This window comes from Musca domestica, unplaced genomic scaffold (assembly GCF_030504385.1).
Source record: "Musca domestica strain aabys unplaced genomic scaffold, Musca_domestica.polishedcontigs.V.1.1 1, whole genome shotgun sequence".
Classification (NCBI taxonomy): domain Eukaryota; kingdom Metazoa; phylum Arthropoda; class Insecta; order Diptera; family Muscidae; genus Musca; species Musca domestica.
The window spans coordinates 38,090,468-38,110,753 of NW_026712114.1; positions in this window are offsets into that span (position 1 = coordinate 38,090,468).

Sequence of the window (20,286 nt, forward strand, 5' to 3'; positions counted from 1 at the left end):
GATTATACCCTGCACCTCATAGTGGTAAGGGAAGAGAAACAAGCGAGTAAGACCCATTGTTACTTTTGTGGTTCTTAATAGAATCACTTTCTAAGTCGATTTATGCATGTAGGTCCGTGCGTTCATGTATTTTTGTGAACAAAATGCAGAACGTAATGGAATTTATTATCCGATTGTGATGAAATTTTCCAAATAATATTTGTTTTGCCCAAGAACGAATCCTAATGAAATTGAATCAGATTCAATTATAGCTCCCATATATCTTCAACCGATTTCGGGTTAATTGTGCACCAAATGACCCGTAGAAAATCGGTTCAGATATAGCTATAGCTCTCATACATATGTTTCATCCGATTTGGCACTTTACGTCCCACACATGCGTAATATGCACTATACAAGAATGATATTTGGAAGCGGACATCAGATACTTCTCGAAAATACCTCTGTCAAATTTTATCGAGATCAGTTCAGACTAGGATATAGCTCTCATATATATCTTTATCCGATATAAGGTTTATTGTGCACCAAATGTTTAATGTCACCCCAAATGGAGTGAATTTTTGCAATTACAACTGCATTCATTCCATAAACCATTACTTCAAATTTGGTGTAAATCGGTTCAGATATAGCTATAGCTCCCATATATATATATATATATATATTTTATCCGATTTGGAGTTTAAAGTTCCTCACAAACATAGTATGCATTCCACAACACTGATCTTTGGTACCAAATATCAGATACAGCTCCGAAATAAGTTTTGTCAAAATCTGTTCAGATTTGGATATAGCTCCCATATATATCCTCAACAGATTTCGTGTTTATTGTGCACCAAATTGCCAATATCAGGTCAAATGACCTGAAGTTTGGTACATCCGACCGAATTCAGTCTAGAAGCAAGTACATCGAATTCGGGGAAAGTCGGTTTAGATATAGCTATAGCTTCCGATTCATCCGATTTGCTGTTTAAGTCCCTCAAATTCGACAACAATGATATTTGGTACCAGATATCTTATAAAGCTTGGAAATACCTTTGCCAAATTTTATCGAGAACGGATAAGGTTTGAATATCGCTCCCATATATATCCATAAACCGATTTCAGATTTATTGTGCATATAATGGCTAGTATCATATAGTCGGACCCGCCCTTTTTGAGTTTTTCTTAGTGGTTTTGTGTGTGTAACAACAAATCGGTTTTGATGTTGCTGTGAAATGTTCAGATTCATATTGATATAATTTTAGACTCATTTTCGTCTATAACATTTTAATACATATTCAAATCTTTACTTCCGAAAATAATAATAATTCGAAATTTTTTATTATTTTTTTAACGAGTTTTTCTTTTGCCCAATATTTATGCACTCCGTCGTGCTGTTAGTTGTTGTAGTCCATTTTACAGCTAAATATAATCCAATGGTCATCCAAAATGCTAGAATTCTTCCCTGTCCTTAACTCTCTTCACGGGCGTGTCGATTGGCTTCAATTGTGTGATCGGAAAAACATTTCTGTTTTTGGTGAAGTTGAACCCGTAAATATTTTGCAATCATCTCCAAAAGCAAGAAGCCCCTCTGTATCTCCAAATTTAGACTCATCTATATGAATTGCTTGTCTACGATATTTGGCTATAATCGTCAACGAAATCAGCATAAAAAAGCCAGAAGTTCGCCTTTTGTGTATTTCGGATATCGCCTGTAAGTAATGTTGGTATTTCTTTACACAGTCCGAAACTCTAACTTCATGCGAGATTTCGTGTACTTTAATTTCTATTTGTGTCCTTTATAACGGCTGCAAAATCAGGAAAATTTTTAGTTGTTGGTCCATTTCAACACCTAAATATATTGCGGACATCTTTGAAAACAATAGGCTTAGCTCTTTTGAGCCAAACCCTACCCGTGAGAATCGGACGATATTTGCAATCCTTATATAATAATCCCAACCTGTGCTGTAAGGTGAAAAAATATTAAAAAATATTATAAGTTAAATTGAAAAAATCGCATGCGATAAAAAATATGAAAAATTAAAAAATTTCACAAAATACTACAAAATCTATATTAACATCATTATTGGCATCTTTTATGCGATTTTTTTAGAGTTTATACTTTTGTGTCAAAAGGGCATTTTGAATTGACAAAATTTTTCAAAATCGGACCAGCCATTTTTGAGATATAAGCATTATAACTAACATCCCTTTCTTTTGTACATACACATTTTTTATATTTCGCTATATATATCCTATATATTTACTATCGGCATCTACGTAACGGTCAGAATTGACCTGTTCGTCTATTTTTGATTTCGCCGGGATTAAAAATATTCGCGGTTTAATGAAAAATTTTAGTTTTATTTAACACAAATATTTTGACCTATTTCAACCACTAAATATTCAAAATTGGAAGGCTTCTGCCCAGACCTAAGCTCTAGCCCCATGCTAACTTCCGCTTTGATAGGTCTATAATTGCGACCTGTAGAGCAACTGCAAAATCAGGAAATTTTTCAGTTTTTGGTCCATTTCAACCCCTAAATATTATGGGATCATCATCTATTCTGACCCTAGGCTCACCTTCATTCTAAATTTCGTGAAGATCGGGCCATAATTGCGACCTGTAGAGTGATTACAAATTAACATGGACAGACGGACAGACGGACGGACGGACATACATAGCTACCGAGCTATCGACTGAGCTATCGACTCAGTTCGGCGAGATAGGAAGATCCATATTTACTTTCCTATGTGGGAAACCAATATTTCGAGGTGTTACATAATTTTTGGCCCAATTAAACTTATAATACCCCCAACACATAGAGTTGTAGGGTATAAAAATACGTATATTTTTTTTTTGGCTTACCTAAACAGTGCTTAGAGGGACATTATATGATATTTCATAAAGCATGTTCCTTTCTCTATATAATGACTTTTAAAATTGTTGTCGTATACCCCCATAAACTACAAAGAGAATTCCCCTAAAATAAAAATGCCACATATTTTTTGTTTGTTTCATTTCATTTTAATTCGCTTCGTTTTCTTTTTTTTTTTTTTCTTCAAATGAAGCGCAAATGTTATATGTCACATACCGCAGAATGTCAAAAAATTAAGCTTGGACAAATACCAAACAAACACTGGCAGCCTTACCAATTCGATGTGATCGGGCAACATGTGTTATTTTTATGTTCAAAATCAAACAATTTCATTTCAGAAATTTTGGAAATTGCGTTGTTATTTTCGTTTTTTTTTTTTCTTCATCTTAATTTGGAACTTAAACAATGCGTTTTGTTTTAAGAGTTGCAGAAAAAAGGCAATGGGACGATCATTTGAAATTCCATTGCCTAGAACGTAAATAATGATAACAAGCAGATTGAAAATGATAGATGAGGGAATTAATCATGTCTTCCGGAGCATATCATTAAATGGGGGAAGATGGCTATAGCATCTCTCCTAGAGGGAGGAAAACTGAACTGAAAATATATATGGGATATATATGAACTGAAGATGTATATGACCGATTGTATGAAATTTCAAAAGGGTTCGCCCTTAGGTCAAACAAATGACTTGGGCAAAATTTCATCTGGATCGGGTACTTTGTTTACAAAAATGCATGGACAGACGAACGAACATGCATAAATCGACTCAGAATGTGATCTATGCAAATTATGAAAAGGAACTTTGGGTCTGTCTCCTTTTATTTTAGCCTGTTACAAACAAATGCACAAAGACATATTAGCCTGACCATTTTGAAAACATTTCAGGGATTGAATGACTGACAGAATTTATCTCTGAAGGGGCGAGATAAGACTGAGTTTTAGAAAATTCGAACTATAAGTGCATCAAAAGTTACTAAAAATTCTGACATTTAGAACGAAGGTCGCTGGGATATAGGTGTACTAATGTTTTTTATACCCTCCACCATACTATGGCGGGTATATTAATTTTGCCATTCCGTTTGTAACTGCTCGAAATACTCAAAAATTATTAAATTAGATTGACGTGACTTAGCAATGTCATTAGGACGTTCCATCCACATAAAATATACAGGATCAAGAACTCGGATGACACTGGACGCTGAAACCAATCAAAGGTACCACCAATAAAGATTTATTTATTATAAAGACCTTAAAAAACGCAATACAGACAATGCAGAGAAGTTATTATAAATACCCATTGACATCATAAAGTGGGTGAAGCCGTTATATGGAGGCCATACCAAAACAGGAACCTATATAGACAATTTTATACTTCAAGGGTTGTCATCTACCAAATCTTTTTAAATACGAAATTTGAAATGTGACTAAATATTCAATGTTCTGCCATCGGAGCTGAAACCCATTTCGAACTAAAAATACAAATTTTTAGACAAATCTGTGGAAAAATATGGCAAAAATCATCAAAATAACGAACATCAGGAGGTACCTTTAAATGGGGGCTATACGAAAACTTGGACCTACACATACAATGTTTCGCCTCCAGAGCTAGAACCCATAATGACCAACAAATACCAATTTTAAGAAAAATTTGTAAACAACATGTGGCGAAAATTATCAAAATACCGAATATCTGGAAGTACCGTAATATGGGAATCTATATATATATATACAATGCACCTATACAGGTTGAGATGAAAAAACTGCAGCCAACTTCAGACTGCTGTCATTTCTAAGTAAGTCTTCCGACAGCTGTTAAAATTATTCCAGTGACACCTCATTATATTGTTTACAAAAGCATTTTGGGGAAAATTTTCAGAAAAAAAGTTATTCGTGATGGAATTCAAGCGTGATGGTGTGATTTCTTTATATTTGGCTGAAAACTACAGGTGGCTATCGTAAGAGCACTCCAGCATTTAAATGTGAATAAATCTTTTGTATCTCGTAGCATCGCTCATTACCTTGATACAAGGAAGGAAGGACGGAGAAAACAGCAACATCAGCAGAAATGGTTCGAAAAGTAGAGAAGCGACTTGATCGAAACCCGCATCCCAGTGATCGAAAAATGGTTCGTGAGCTGAAAATATCGTAATATTCCATTCGGCAAAAATTGAAAAATCAGCTCGGAGTAAAGCCATTGAAATTCCAAAGAAAGGGCAAGAACTTACAGAAACAAAATAGACTCAAAAAGCTAAAGAGTTGCTTCCCTTGGCCCTTGGTGGTGAACTGCCGAATTTGGTTTTCTCCGATGAGAAAACATTTGTTGTCCAGCAGTTTGTAAACAAACTAAATTATTGTGTTTACCTGCCAAAGCGGTCAGCTGAAAATGTGCACCTTCGGTTGTCCACCAGAACTCAAGCGCCGGTCATGGTGATGGTGTGGGCCGCCATAACTGCCGATGGTTGATTTCCGCTCGTATTAATCGACCGTGGCATCAGATCGTATTAATCGACCGTGGTATCTGGAGGATGTACTAAAGCCTTGGGCACGCAAACATTTTGGCCGCAGACCTTGGACATTCCAACAGGACTCAGCACCATCGCACTCAGCACGCGCCACCCAAGAATGGTTACAAAATGAGGTTCCTCATTTTGTCATTTGGTCACCAAAATCTCCGGATACCAATCCGTTGGACTATTGTGTCTGGAGTATTTCGGAAAGCAAGGTTGGCACTAAAAAATACCAAGCAAGCGAGCGCTTCACCGGTAATGGGCCTAAATACCGCAGAACGACATTCGGACAACTTGTGACACTTTCATTTGCCGTTTGAAGGCCATAATTCAAATCTATACAAATCTAAACTTATTTTAAAATTTAACGCTATTTCCGACATTTTTATGCCCTCCACCTTGGAACATCCTTAAATATTCGTCTTAGACCCCATAAAGTATATATATTCATAATCAGCATAAAATACTAAGTCGATTTAACGATGTCCGTCTGTTTATCTGTCCGTCTGTCTGTTGAAATCACGATACAGCCCACATTATTTGACGTAGAGCGCCAAAATTTTGCAGAGCAATTTGCATTGCGTCTAGGATGGTTGGTATTGAAAATAAGGTATATCGGTTCACGTTCTGGTATAGACCCCATATAACGGTTCCTCCCGATATTCGGTAATTTGATGATTTTCGCCACTTTTTTTTACGGATTTGTCTGAAATTTGGTATTTGTTGGTCATAGTGGGTCCAAGTTCGTGTGGCGAAACATTGTAATTATAGGTCCACGTTTTGGTATAGCACCCATATAACGGTACTTCCCGATATTCGGTAATTTGATGATTTTTGCCACATTTTTTCACGAATTTGTCTGAAAATTGGTATTTGTTGGTCATAATGGGTCCAAGTTCGTGTGGCGAAACATTTTAATTATAGGTCCACGTTTTGGTGTAGCCCCCATATAAGGGTACCTCCCGATATTCGGCATTTTAATGGTTTTTGCCACATTTATTATAATGTTTCTTTTACCCTAAGGTGGAGGGTATTAAATGTTTGGCCCAGCCGAACTTAATGTTTTTTTACTTGTTTGCTTTCATTCAATAAAATTTAAAAAAAAAATGAAAAAATTATGCCGTTTGACTTTGTTGCAGTTTATTTTATCTCACCCTGTATATACTTTTTGGGGTCTACTACGAATATTTAGGGATGTTTCAAAAGGAACGACAATATTAATATACCTTTTAAAGGTAGATAGTATAAAAAAATCCAAGTTCTAATGGAAATTATAAATAATGAAACTTAATATAGAATTAGCGAATTGTGAACGGAATTCTTGAAATACAAATTAAATTTTACAAATAATATAAATTACACCTGAAAAAATCAAACCATAATTGCAACCTGTAAATATGTTGCTAGATCTAGAAAAAAGTAATAAATAAATCAATTTTCACTTTTGTCCTTTGTCCTGTTTTTAATTTATATTCCAACTGAGTAGCGAAATAGATTATGATTATTATAAAATCTTCACCAACTTTCACCCCCGCAAACTGCAATCTGAAATAGTTAAAAAAAATCAGGTATACAAATTACTCAACCCACATTTATTCCGGTGGTTTCTTAATCTAAATTCACTTAAGGGCATATTCACACCAATCATGGACATTTGAATAAAAATCTAATTTATTTCAATTAACTCAATAATTAATTTGCATTCAAATTTAGAATTGACACACACACAGAGCTGGAGAGAGTCACAGTCGAAAAAGGTGTTAAAATTCAACCAGTCATTTCGTGGTCGTCCGTCCGTAACATTTGTTATATGTCTTAATCAACTGGAATTGTTGGTGTTATTTCACACTTATCGTATGAATAATTTCAAATGAAAGAAAAATAAATTATTTTGTGTTAATTTTTTGTCACATTTGGCAATGACTAAAACAGCAATGCCAAAAAGAAATAAAAATGATCCAAAGAATCATTAATTCAGCAACACGCCCAAAAAGCACCACGTTAATGCAGCCATAAAACAATAAACCGACCGACAAAAGTATCTGACAAATCAAATTTGGAACAGAAATAAATGAATTCAAATTCTGGCGTTACAATCGAGTTGAAATATAACAGCGGGAAAAACATTTAGAAATCAGGGTGCATGAAATTGAATTCCATTCTCGGTCATGGGATATTTTCATGAAAATCCAAAGTCAACAACTTGTTGTTGTTGGCCGTGTAACCACTGTTTCGCCCAGAACTTGACATCTGCAAATGCCGATGCCGACGACGACGACGATGTTGATGATGACGATGACGACTGGATAAGGCCATGATGGTACAACAAAACCACGCCATAAGGAATCACACTTCACTAACTCGCGATAAGTACTTGCAAATGACCACCATTGTGTTGTTCCTCTCCACTTACTGGGAAATGAATGAAAACGAGAACCCGCAACTGGAAGGAGTAGGGCCAAGCCAAGTGATATGGTAATTTTGTGAGGTCGCAACCAAGACGCAATACAGCAATGTAACCACTGATTTTTAGACACGTTTTTCGATTTCACAAAAGGGTGATAAATGCTGCTTCAGGGCTGTTGCTTCAGCAGAAGACAAATAAAAATGAAAACATACAAAAGTAAAGATTTTCACGTGATAAGTCACGTAAAAATCGCTAAAACAAGGATGTAGATAGGTAGACATAGAACGAGAGACCCACAAAGAAATCCGAGTTTTATTTCTTTTTTCGTTTATTTCGTTTTGTTTCGATATCGAACATTTATTTTTGTATTTAATTTCTTTGTCCTTCAAAATGCCAAGCATTTAAAATTGTTGAGTGTCAGTCAGCCAGCTATGAAATGTAAACAAAGCGAATACAGCAACGACAACGAAGAAGACATTAGCAGATTAACACGAATCGACCGAAACTTTTTAAAGGAGGAAGGGGGAATAGTACAATTCAAAACAAAAGGATTTGGCAGGATTTAAGATTAGAACTACAGACGCGTTGTCAATCTGTCAGACATCAAAATATTAGATATTTCTGACATTTCTATGATGGGGGGATTTAATTGAAAATAAAATGTGTAGTTCTACATAACTTCAAATTCAATGTTAATGTCGATACATGGAAATTTCGTTATACATTCATATCATGAAGGGAAATAGGGTAAGTGTGCCTAAGTTCGGCATGTCCCAGTAGTCTGCAGTTTTGAAATTTAAACTTAAATAACTAAGAATTGAATTGACCAAATAATGAAATAATGGCAAAAAAAAAAAAAACGTCAGCAGAGTTCTCTGCTCTCTTTCTGAAAAAAAAAACAATGACCTCCGATCATTTATTACGAGCGAATAAAGGTTTTCGTCAGTGAGAGTCTTCCAACGCGTGCGATAGTGCTTGTTTGTAAAGAAAAAATTAGTGGTGGCGTAAACTTAATAATCGATTTAAGTAAACTAAATTGAATACTTTTGGAATCAGAAATATTTTATAATAGTAAATAACAGTCTAAAGATCATTTTATAACTCAAAAATATAAAAATCAAGCATTTTTGTTTTGTTATATTATTTAATGCCGATATTAAGAATAGAAAAAAAGAGATTTGCCATTTGTCGGCAGGGGGTGCCGATTACTAGAAAAATATCATTTTTGATCAATTTCACCAAAACTTAAGAAAAGTATCAAAAAATGATCCAAAAACTACTCAATTAAAAAATAGTTTCGAGTCGGTAGTTGCTTTTATTTGTTCTTTTTGACCAACTTTTCTAAATAATAAGTAGGTTTTTTACATCAGCTAGTTGACGTTTTAGATAGAGGTGGCATTTTTGAAAAAAATGTTGGCTATCTAAAGGAAAAAGATCAATTCACAAATTCCAAATATAAGAAAGTTACTTTTTTCTTTTTTTTTTATTAAATCTCATTTTTATTTTAACTGAAAATCCATACGTTACTGAAGGTAATGATAATTAAAAAAAACACTATTTAAAAACGAAATTAATTTCAAATTCTGGATTAAGCTGTGAATTAGTAATATAGCATTGTTTTATACTATTTGAAATAAAAAAATATACAAAATAATATTTTTTTTTACTGAAATACCATATGCCGACTTCTGTCCTGTATTTATCTCCTTCCTGATGCAAAATTCCATGTCGATTGATTTCGAAAACTTAAAACAAAGTGTCACTTGCCCCTCTCTTAAGATAACTTTCCGAAACACGAATCATATTTCATCGTGTAATCTACTTAAATAATCTGTTGGATTTTTCCTGCAAAGATTGAAAAAAGTAATATTTTGTCGCACAGTGTATGCAAGCTTCACCCTTGACTAACTCTGCTCCACGTCCACGTCTTCGTATAGCCCCCATATAACGGTACCTCCTATATTCGGTATTTCTATGATTTTAGCGTCATTATTCACCGGAATCGTTTTAAGTTACGTATTTAGAGTTCGTAATGGGAACTACAGTCTGTGACCGAAAATTGTTTATACTAGTCCAGGTCTTTGTATACCCTTGTACCTCCCTAAATTCGGTATTTTGACGAGTTTAGGTACAATACCCACCGAAATTGTTTGAGATGTCGTATTTGAAGTGCGTAATGGATGCTACAGCGTATGACAGAAAATTGTCTATGCTGGTCCAGGTCTTCGACAGCTCCGATTTAACGGTACCTTCCTATATACGATATTTTGATGATTTTAGCTACATTTTTCTCCGTTTATTTCAAGTTTATGACAAATGTAGGTCCACGTCGTATGGGCCCCAATATAATGGCTATATTTGGTATTTTTAATATTTTAACAGATTTTTTAAGTATTTTATTGTTTGAAAATTTCCAAATTCGTTCCAAATGGTGGAGGGTATTCAAAGTTCGGCGCGGCCGAATTTACTGCTTTTTCACTTGTTATGTCTCGTATTGCAAACGATGGTCATTATTTAGGTGGTTCAGGAAAACTGTAAAATTCCACGATTCATTTTAGATTCATACGCCGATCATTCAAATACGATCATGGACTTTCGCATTTTCCCCACCTCTAAGACAAAAATTATATTTGATATGATCCAAGAAATTCCTGGTTTTCGATTCCAAAACTATATTCCCCTTCACTAAAACTCATTTTGACCTCGTTGAAATAATTAATTGTATCCATAACACCTTATCCTCCCTAATGTTCACACCAATCTTCTCTTAATTGTATATGCGTGAGTAAATGTTCCACATTTTTCATTTCATTTCTTCGGCGAACCCTTTTCGTATTCCTCCTTTCTTTGCGTCTGCAGTATATTATGCCTGTCCATGATCTTGTTATTTATAATTTTTGTTCTATTTAAAAATTCAAGGCCTAATAAAACAGACAGACATGGTAACACGAATAAACCAGAACACCATTCATTGCCTGGTCGGCGATGTATTTTACTACCATACTATCTTGCCTTCTTTTGTCCAACTCCTCCTCCTCCTTCGGTGTTCGGTGTTACCACAATTCCCCCAATTCATTGTCGTACTATTAGCTTAATAGTAGGTCAGCTCTATATCTTTTGTAAAGTTTATGGGGACTTGGTTGAGTTGACATGATTGTGAACCCTGCCTGCCCTCTTTGGTTGGTTGCTGCCATCGTTGCACATGCGCAATTTACTTCGTATAGAAGGAATTTTCAGCATTCCATTGTTTTCAGACGTGGTCTTTTCTTTATTTTTCCCTCTTTTCTTTTGTAATACATTCTTTTCCATAGAGCAAGGAGCTAGGCGCGTTTGCCCAGAGAGAAAACAAGTCAAGTTATTTAGGTTTCTATATCAGTAGTCGCATCATAAAGGAATATATATAATTGTAGAACAAAAAGGGGGAAAACATAGGTACTTTACGCATGAATTTTTTGCTTTTGTTTTCATAGAAGGGCCATGTGTGGTTTTGTTTGTGCTTTGTATTGTAATAGCATTTACCAAGAAGGAATTTTTATTGGATTCCTATAGCAAAAGGCATAAGAGGGAAATATTTTTTATAATAATTGAAAGAACGCAGATTTATTTCAATTTAAAATAGTTTCTTGAATTATGAAAGCTCTTCTGCACATAGAAAGTGTACAAATACTTTAGTGTGAACCAAATTTATCAAAAAATCCAAGATTTCGATTCATTGAATTTTTTTGAATATAATCCTTATAAACAACAAGTTAAAAAGCAGTAAGTTCGGCCGGGCCAAACTTTGAATACCTTCCACCATTTGGAACGAATTTGGAAATTAAAAAAAAAATAAAATCCTTAAAAATTCTGTTAAATTTTAAAAAAACCGAATATTGCCGTTATATTGGGGTCTATACGACGTGGACCTACATAGGCATTGTTTGCCATTAGCCATTACCATATTCAAATTCGAAACTTGAAATAAACGGTGAAAAATGTAGCTAAAATCATCAAAATATCGTATATATGGAGGTACCATTATATCGGAGCTGTGCGAAAACCTGGACAAGCATAGACAATTTTCTGTCACAGGCTATAGCATCCATTACTAACGTCAAATACGATATCTCAAACAATTTCGGTGGGTATTGTACCTAAACTCGTCAAAATACCGGTTATAGGGAGGTACTGATATATGGGGCCTATACGAAGACCTGGACCTGCATAGACATTTTTCTGTCACAGACTATAGTTCCCATTACGAACTCTAAATACGTAATTTGAAACAATTCCCGTGAATAATGGCGCTAAAATCATCAAAATACCGAATTTGGGGAGGTACCGTTAAATGGGGCTATACGAAGACCTGGACCTGCATAGACATTTTTCTGTCATAGGCTGTAGCATCCATTACGAATCTCAAATACCAAATTTGAAAACATTCCGGTGAATAATGTCGCTAATATCATCAAAATACCGAATATAGGGAGGTACCGTTATATGGGGGCTATACGAAGAAGTGGACCTGCCCAGATAATTTTCTGTAGAATCCATTTCGAACTTCAAATACTAAAGCTGAAACAATTTCGGTGAATAATGTCGCTAAATTAATAAAATACCGAATATCGGGAGGTACCGTTATATGGGGGCTATATGAAAACGTGGATCTACATGGCCCATTTACAAACTTAGCCTACCTACTGGAAAAATTAACACTTGTGCAAAATTTTTGCATTCTATCTCAATTCGTTCGAAAGATAGCGTGATTACAACAGACAGACGGGCAGGAAAACGTGGACCTAAATATTCAATGTTCTGCCACCGGAGCTAGAACTCATTATGAACTACAAATAGCTATCCGGAGGTTCCCTCATTTGGGAGCTATACGAACACATACATTTATATATACTATATTCTGCAACATATGGGTAAATTTTCATTACTAACTACAAATACCAATTTTTGAACAAAGCCGTGAAAATATTTTGCGAATATCATAATATACCATGTTCCGCAACAGGAGCTTGAACCCATTACGAACTACAAATACTCATTTTTGAGAAAATCCGAGGAAAAATGTAACAAAAATCATCAAAATACCGAATATCTGGATGTACCGTTATATGGGGGCTATACGAAAACGTGAACCTATACATACACCAGAGCTAGAACCCATTGTGACCTACAAATACCAATTTTTAAAAATATGTTATATGCGGCTGTACCAAAACGTGGACCGATATATCTCGTTTTCAATACCAATTACAATACAACATTTTCTGCCAAATTCAAAAGCTCTGCGTCAAATAAGGTGGGCTGTATCGTGTTTTCAACAGAGACAGACGGACAATAAAAAACAACTTGAAAAGGAAGGCATATTAACCTTGTCATTCCGTTTGTAACATCCCTAAAAATTTGTCGTAGGCCCCATTAAGTATATATATTCAAGATCACCATAAAATTCTAAGTCGATCTAACGATGTCCATTTGTCTGTCTGTCTGTTGAAAACACGATACAGCCCAAATTATTTGACGTAGGGCTTCAAAATTTGACAGAACAATTTGTATTGTGTCTAGGATGGTTGGTATTGAAAATATATGTATATCTACAGGGTTGGATAAAAGAACTGCAACAAAGTCAAACGCCATAATTTTTACATTTTTTACATTTTACTGAATGAAAGCAACAAATTGTCGGAAATAGCATCAAATTTTAGAATAATTTTAGATTTGTTCGAATTGGTCATCTTTGTCACGAATTATGACCTTCAAACGGCCAATGAAACCGTCACACGCTGCCCGAATGTTTCTCTGCGGTATTTTGGCTTATTCCCGGCGAAGCGCTTGCTTGAGCAATCGACATTTTGGTATTGTTTAGTGCCAACCTTGCTTTCCAAAATACTCCAGACACAATAGTCCAACGGATTGGTAACCGGAGATTTTGGTGGAGATTTCCTAGACGTCGGGCTACGCTACCAGTATCACGGTAACGAGCGATGGTACGAGACACAAAACATTTATTCACATTTAAATGCTGGAGTGCTCTAACGATAGCCACTTGTGGTTTTCCAGCCAAATATAAAGAAATCACACTATCTAGAATTCCATCACGAATAACTTTTTTTCTGGAAAATTTTCACCAAAATGCTTTTGTACGCTTGTAAACAATATAATGGGATGTCACTGGAATAATTTTAACAGCTATCGGAAGAGTGGTTTAGAAATGACAGCAGTCTGAAGTTGGTTGTTGTTTTTTAATCTCACCCTGTATTTTCTCGTTCACAGGATATAGTCCTTCCGATGAACGTTTTTAATAATTGCTCTACGGTCTCATATAACCTCCATTTTGTGGTACATTCTGATATTAAGTTTGAACGTTGGCTTTTTATACTGTTACTACCACTTGTGCGAGAAAATTATATAACATAAATAATAGCGACTAATTCTTAAGGATAAGTGTGCTCTGTTCTATGCCCCAGAGTTCAGTTAACAGACCCAAGTAAGCAAAGAGTGAAATATGTAAATGATAATCAACTCCTTATACCTCATTCTGAATGACACACTAGTTGAAAATGTAACTTCCAGCCTGAGCCTTCCACTTAAGACACTTGAATATCGTTACTTCATTTAGAACATCCATTGATAAAACATTCTTATAGTCCCCAGTACAGTACCTCCCTATATTTGGTATTTGGACGATTTCAGCCACATGTTCAATCGGATTTGTTTAAATCGTTGTTCTCATCATTGTTTGTAACGGGTTCTGTGGCTGGACATTATATGTATAGGTCCACGTTTTTTATTCCCAACATATAACTGTACCCAATGGAGTAAAGTATTGGGACTGGGATCAAACATAACCTATTCGACACAAGGAGTAACTTAGGACCTCAAAAAATATTTACATTTTAGGAATAAGTATTTCCAGAAATCAGGTCTCTGGAGCTAAGGAACTGAATGCATTTAAAAAAAACTTATTCAAATTTTGAATGTTTTTAAAGACGTGTTTTATTGTTGTTGTTAGCTACATATGTTTAAACATGCACATATGCATGTTCATACATATGGACGTGTGCATCTTCTTCCATGAGTAATTGCTACACATTTTTACTACTCCATAAAACTTTACAGAACATAATGCGAATAATCAGGGTATGTTTTGTCCTCGCCTTAAGGCTGCAGTAAATTTTCAACAAAATTTGTATGCATTTCGAAGGAATTAAGAGGAAAACTTAATGCAAATTCTTGCAATTCGCTTCGTTCACAAATAATTGGGTAAACACAAATTTCAGGCGGCGAATGTTGTTAATCAGCGAACTTCCTCCCATTAGTAACAATGCACTTTATTTTTTTGGGGGGGTTTTAAGGGATAATTAGCCGTTTTTCAAGAACGAACCATAAAAATGTGTGCCATAAATGTGTAACGACAACGTCCGACAAACGCATACTAATTGTCATGCATACAAATGCATGTCCATTTCTCTTATTATTGGTGTTGTTGCTGTTTGTGATCCCTGGTGCATAACAGCGTTAATTCAAATCCATACTTCCTTTTCGGTTTTACAAAGCAGTGGCGTAGCCAAATATGTTTTCTGTGAAGGAGTAGTTGATTGTTTTTTGTAATTTTGAACAGAAGGTATAAGTATAAGTAGGGTATGGCCTAGAGCCAGAATTTCCAACAATTTCCTGTCGATTTGAAGTCTTGGGGAGAATGACAGAATCCACAAGAATTATCGATATGTGATCATTTTTTGGTACAGATAGGTATTATCCTTTGTGGTACCTCCTGATATTAGCATCATGTTTTCATATAAGCTTTTACAGGGTGAGATGAAAAAACTGCAACCAAGTTCAGACTGCTGTAATTTCTAAGCCACTCGTCCGACAGCTGTTAAAATTATTCCAGTAATAGCTCATAATATTGCTTACAGGCATACAAAAGCATTTTTGTGAGAATTTTCCCGGAAAAAAGTTATTCGAGATGAAATTCAAGCGTGCTTTATATTTAACTGAAAAACCAGTAAAGAAAGTCTTAAAGTCGGGCGGGCCGACTTTATGATACCCTACACCACTTTGCTAATTTAGTAGAGCTCCACATAACAATTAAAAGTCTTTGTGGGAGAATTCAATCATACACACCATGATTATAATTATTCGGACTTGTATTGCCCATTTGGTGAAAAATTAATTTGAAATCATATAAAGATATATATGGGAGCTATATCCAAATATGAACCGATCTCAATAAAATTGGGCAAAGATATTTCTGAGCTGTTTTTGATATATGTCCCTGAATATCGTTGTTACGGATTGCATATTACGGTTGTGGGTAACAAATATAACAAATCGGATGAACAGTATATATGGAAGCTATAGCTATATCTGAACCGATCTTCACCAAATTTGACATACTAGCTTCTAGACTCGATTCGGTCGAAAGTGCCAAATTTCATCCCATTTGGGCAAATATTAGACGTTTGGTGCGCAATTAAAGGTAAATCGGACGAAGTTATATATGGGAACTATATCCAAATTTGAACCGATCTCGATAAAATTTGGCAAATGTATTTCTGAGCTGTATTTGATACATTTCCCCAATTATTGTTGTTGCAGAGTGCATATTACGGCTGCGGAGGACAAAAATAACAAATCGTATGAACAATATATATGGGAGCTATAGCTATATCTGAACCGATTTCGATCAAATTTGGCATTCTTATTTTCAGGTCCAATCTGATCGTACCTGCAAAATTCCATACTATTCGGACTGATATTACACGTTTGGTGCACAATAAATGGCAAATCGGACGAAGATATATATGGGAGCTATATCTAAATTTTTACCGATTATCTCCAATTTCAATAGGGTTCGTCCTTGGGCCGAACAAATGATCTGTGCAAAATTTCATCTGGATCGGACAATAAATGCGACCTGTACTTTGTTTACAAAAATACATGGACAGACGGACGGACGGACGGACGGACGGACGGACGGACAGACGGACGGACGGACATGCATAAATCGACTCAGAATGTGATTCTATGCAGATCATCAAAAGGAACTATGGGTCTATCTCGTTTCCTTTTGCCTGTTACAAACAAATGCACAAAGACATAATACCCTGACCACCTTGTGGTGTAGGGTATAAACACAAGTGGCTATCGTTAGGGCACTCCAGCATTTAAATGTGAATAAATCTTTCGCTCGTTACCGTAATACGAGTAGCGTAGCCCGACGTCAAGGAAGTGGACGGAGGAAAACAGCAACAGCAGAAATGGTTCGAAAAGTAAAGAAGCGACTTGATCAAAACCCGGGTCGCTGTGGCCGAAAAATGGCTCGTGAGCTGAACATATGGCAATATTCCATTTGGCAAATATTGAAAAATGTGCTCGGGGTAAAGCCATTGAAATTCCAAACAGTGCAACAACTTACACCGCAACAGAAAGAAAATAGACTCAAAAGAGCTAAAGAGTTGCTTCACTTATCCGAAAGTGGTGAACTGTTTTCGTTGTCCAGCAGTTTGTAAACAAACAAAATGAACACGATCAGCTGCCAAAGGGTCAGCTAAAAATGTGCAATTTCGGTTGGCCACCAGAATTCAAGCGCCGGCCATGGTGATGGTGTGGGCCGCCATAACAGCCGATGGTCGCTCTCCGCTCGTATTAATCGACCGTGGCATCAGATTAAATACCGAATATTATCGCGAAAATATTCTGGAAGGTGTATTAAAGCCTTGGGCACGCAGGTATTTTTGCCGCAGACCTTGGACATTCCAACAGGACTCAGCACCATCGCATTTTGCACGCGCCAACCAAGAATGGTTACAAAATAAGGTTCCTCGCTTCATTTCCCGCGCACAATGGCCATCAAAATCTCCGGATACCAATAAGTTGGACTATTGTGTCTGGAGTATTTTGGAAAGCAAAGCATGCGCGTCGCCGGAAATGGGCCAAAATACCGCAGAGCAACATTCGGGCACCATGTGGCGGTTTCATGGGTCGTTTTAATTCGTGCCTAAGGTGACCAATTCGAAAAAATTTAAACTTATTTTAAAATTTGAAGCTAATCCCAAAATTTTTTTGCTTTCATTCAATAAAATTAAAAAAAAATGTAAAAATTACAGCGTTTGGCTTTGTAGCAGTTTATCTCACCCTGTATAGATGTACCTTCCGATTTCAGATGTTTTAAGGTTCTGTTCACATCTTCCAGCCAAGCAGAAAAATTCTCAATACAAGTATAGATTCAGATTTTAAAATAGCCCTCATTTTGTGGACAAATTAATATTTTTTTCAGGGTTTTAGTTCAACCTAAGAATTTAAGTCTCCGAAGTACGACCCTCCAAAATTGCATTTACATCGGCTCCCCTTTTTTATATAGGAAAATTCTCAAGCTTATATAAATTCTATTCCTCTTAAAGGCAATATAGAAATACCCAAAATAAAGGAGGATTAAAGCAAAACTGGACAAATATTGAAGTGACGTGAGGCCCAACAGAAAAAATGAGGCAGCAAGAAAATAAATTGCATAAATTGAGAATGCATCACGCACGAACAACGTGATTGTGACAAAACACAGATGAGAAAACAAGCCCCAGAAGAAAATGAAGAAACAGCAGGAGCAGAATGAAACAACTGCAACGGCAGAAAAAAAATAAAACGCAAACAAAATTTAACATCATCAAACAGATAAACTAACTAAACACGCGTATGAGTTTTTTGCTGCTGATGTTGTTAATGCTGTTGTTGTTGTTCTTTAATGACGACACCAACACGCCAAATGCAGCCAGCAAGCGCACAGAGTCAACAAACACAGTGTGCAAGCACGCCCGTCCATCCAGTTCAGCTCAACAACACAACACAACATATGGGACTGCCGTTGACGACCACGACGACTACGACAATGATAATTACAATCTTCATTTGGGATTTTTTATTTATTTTTATCCTTCTCCGACTAAACGCGAAGAGACAGACGACGTACGTTCTGAACACCAATACAGCGACGACATTAATTGAAGAGTATTCATCATCATCACCATCATCGTTCATCGTTAAGTGCATTTTGCAAAAATGCATTTCACTCTTCAATCTTTTTGCCATGCTTTTCAACCATGCTGCTTGAAGATAGTTTGTTGAACAGTGTTTGCATTAGACAATAAAACAAGTAAAAAAGCTGTAAGTTCGGCCGGGCCGAACTTTGAATACCCTCCACCATTTGGTACAAATTTAGCAATTTTCAAAAAATCTGTTAAAATCTTGAAAATACATAATGTAGCCGTATATTAGAGTCTATACGACGATGACAACTTTTGTCACAAGCTATTACAATATTCAAATGCGAAACTTGAAAAAAAAAATCTGTTTATAATGCACAGGCAATTTTCTGTCATAGGCTGTAACATCGAACTTCACGAATAGGCTGTAGCATCCATTATGAACTTCAAATGCAAGATGTGAAACAATTCCGGTAAATAAACTGCAAAATCAGGAAATTTTTCAGTTTTTGGTGCATTTTAACCGTTAAATAATATGCGATCATCTCCAAAAGCAATAGAATTAAATTCCCTAGCCCTACATCTAATTATACCCTACAACACTATGTGTTGGGGGTATTATAAGTTTGATTGGGCCAAAAATTATGTAACACCACGAAATATTGGTTTCCCACATAGGAAAGTATATATGGATCTTCCTATCTCGCCGAGCTGAGTCGATCTAGCTATGTATGTCCGTCCGTCCGTCTGTCCGTCTGTCCGTCTGTCCATGTTAATTTGTAATCACTCTACAGGTCGCAATTATGGTCCGATCTTCACGAAATTTGGAATGGAGATCGGGATCGGGCCAGAATAGAACCCTATTTCTTTTTGAGATGATCGCCAAATGTTTAGGGGTTGAAATGGACCAAATACTGAAAAAAATTCAAATTTTACAGTAGCTATACAGGTCGCAATTATAGACCAATCGACGCGGAATATAGCTAAAGTTTAGGGTGGGGAAGAAGCCTACCAATTTTGGTGGTCATCGGATAATATTTAGCGGGTAAAATAGACCATATATTTTGTGTTGAAAAAATTCAAAATTTTTCATTAAACCGCGAATATTTTAAATCCCGGCGAAATCACAAAGCCATGACAAGGTTACTTCTGACCTTTACATTGATGTTAACATCCAAGAAATCGGATATATAGCAAAATATGTGCGATATATATGTCTATTAAAGATGATATGCTTGAAAGATCTCTTATATGTCGAGAAAGGCTGAACTGATTTCGACAGTTCTCATTAATTCAGAATGGTCTCTTGTCAGGAAAGAAAAAACGTCTAAAAAAATCGCATAAAAATATCTCTCTAAAGATGAAAATATTGATTTTGTAAAATTTTCTCATATTTTTTCAATTTTGTCATATTTTTGCCATATTTTCATTTTGAATTAAACATTTGGTAATATTTCTACAGCTAACAAAACTAAGTAGTTAGGATATCAGGATGTCATATACAGATCGCATTTATGGCCCGATCCTTACGAAATTTT